Raw genomic sequence first — 2489 nt, forward strand, 5'->3', positions numbered from 1 at the left:
TGGACCTGGGAAGTGTGAAACTATTCTGAAAATACAGCCCTGCGGTTACAAAGGAAAGTTCTACTGCTTTGTTATGTACTTCGCAAGGGAATATAAATTCCTCTCTGTGCTTGATTGCACCTTGGGACGACCGCCTATCGACATCATGTAGTCTAATAACCAGGAGGATAGCCGTTTGTAGCGCAAGCGTAAAATTGGGGTTTTATCGGTTGTAAGCACTTGCGCGCTCTTATAAGCTGGTCTAGTCCTCGACGCCGGCGTTTCCGGTTCCCCAAAAGGAAGCTGCTTTACGGCTGTGTGATATGATGACATGGAGAGTCGGCGACTAGGTGGGCGGGGCCGTGGTGGAGCGATGAATGTGACATTCTCTTCGAAGAACCGTGATGAAATGCCCCGAATCTCCGGAAATGAGAACTCGAGGCAGGAGCACGGGTATGGTTAGCAACCTCCACCAACATATTACAGACAGGAAGACGTGAAGCGAAGATGTATTTACAAGGCGCATTTACAGAACGAAAGGCATCGCGCAGACCATGAACGCAAGAGCTTCGACTACATTCACTTCGAAGAACCGTGATGAAATGCCCCGAATCTCCGGAAATGAGAACTCGAGGCAGGAGCACGGGTATGGTTAGCAACCTCCACCAACATATTACAGACAGGAAGACGTGAAGCGAAGATGTATTTACAAGGCGCATTTACAGAACGAAAGGCATCGCGCAGACCATGAACGCAAGAGCTTCGACTACATTCACTTCGAAGAACCGTGATGAAATGCCCCGAATCTCCGGAAATGAGAACTCGAGGCAGGAGCACGCGTATGGTTAGCAACCTATACCAACATGTTACAGACAGGAAGACATGAAGCGAAGATGTATTTACAAGGCGCATTTAGAGAACGAAAGGAACCGCGCAGACCATGAACGCAAGAGCTTCGACTACCTCGCTTCCAATATACACCCCAGATTATGAGCGAGCCCAGCGTCAGATTTTTTGGCTACGATTTAACACATGTCCATACGACTTTAAGCGGGCTAGGTACTGGCGTTGCTGTCTTCTTCTGTGCTGATGTACCAGCAGTACTGCAATTCTTCGTTTTGGCTATTACGAAGCAAAATGACGCGAAACTGCGGTGGCACCGAATAAAAATACAGCACCTTTATGAAGTGGGCATGGAATGGCAGCAGCGGCGATGGTCGCTAAAAATCGTTTCTGCTTTTTTGTTCAGTTGGATGCAGTTCTCCTCCACACGTGACGTTATGCCTGCGCCAAAACTTCGGCGCAGCCAAATGCTGCTGAAGAGCGCCTGGTCCTGGAGATAACAACGGTCTATTCTGCACCATGTGACCTGCCACCATACGTGTCTCCGCAAGGGGACGCTGCCCAAGCCGCCAGAGGGACATCGACCGCAACCAGCATGGACTACTTAAGCCGCCTTCGGACTTCGCCGCAATTCAGTGGGCATGGAATGGCAGCAGCGACGATGGTCGCTACAAATCCTTTCTGCTTTTTTGTTCAGGTTGGTACTGTACACTCGCTTTATTCCAAAAGATCGCATAATATCTGCCTGCTGCTATTCCCGTGCCCACATGTTTAGGCGTCTGAATTTTATGACATTGTGTATGTTGTTAAACTTCTTGTACTAGGAGGTGACGTTGAACTTAACCCTGGTACCCCAAAATTGGACCCTGCCGCCGAAACTAGTCAAGTCTTGTCTGCAATTATAACAGTCTTACTAAGCACCTAGACGAGCGGCACGTCGAGCTCTTGGAATCTATCAATGAGGTAAAAGAAAACCAACGAATTCTTGACACCAAGGTATCTGACTTAACAATGCGTCTTGCCGCTGTGGAAGAAAAAGTAAGTTCCTTTGACGCACTACATGATGAAGCGAATTTGGACGCGATGATTACGTCAGCTCTAGGTATTGAAAGTTGCACACTACAATCACGGCTGGACAACAATGAAGACAGGGCACGACAAGACAATTTGTTATTCTATGGAATATCTGATTGTGCAGAAGAGACGCGGGCTGACGCAGAAAATAAAATTAGGGGAATTGTTTTTGGCTCGTTTAAACTACAATTGTCCGAGGAAGCGATTAGCCGTGCACACAGATTAGGAGTGTTTGTCGAAAATAAGTGCAGGCCAATCGTCGTCTAATTTGCTTCTTTTAAAATGAAAGACTCATTTTTTTTCACAAAAATCTAAGCTACGCCGCACAAATATTTCAGTTACTGAGGACTTTTGCAAGGCAACGCGCACGTAAAAAGTTGCTGGAATTCTCGAAGGCCACCGGCCAGCCATTTTCTATGAAGTACAACAAAGTTGTAATCAACAAAAAGAGTTATGTGTATTGCAGTATTACTGATCGTGTTGTTGAACTTTAACTACAGGATGGACGCTCTCAAAACTGCCGAAGTAATGATAATAGACTAGGCCAAGCCGGATCGTGTTCCCCAAACAAAAGCGAAGGCCAGTCTTCAACG

At 46.9% G+C, this 2489-nt stretch overlaps 1 pseudogene; it reads left to right on the forward strand.

Moving 5' to 3' along the window:
• Nucleotides 1–1192: 1192 nt before the first annotated feature.
• On the forward strand, nucleotides 1193–1909 carry LOC144146751 (uncharacterized; annotated as a pseudogene).
• Nucleotides 1910–2489: the final 580 nt, after the last annotated feature.

The sequence above is a fragment of the Haemaphysalis longicornis genome, unplaced genomic scaffold, assembly GCF_048455015.1.
Source record: "Haemaphysalis longicornis isolate Haplotype H1 unplaced genomic scaffold, Haemaphysalis longicornis Haplotype H1 scaffold_1, whole genome shotgun sequence".
In the NCBI taxonomy this organism is placed as follows: domain Eukaryota; kingdom Metazoa; phylum Arthropoda; class Arachnida; order Ixodida; family Ixodidae; genus Haemaphysalis; species Haemaphysalis longicornis.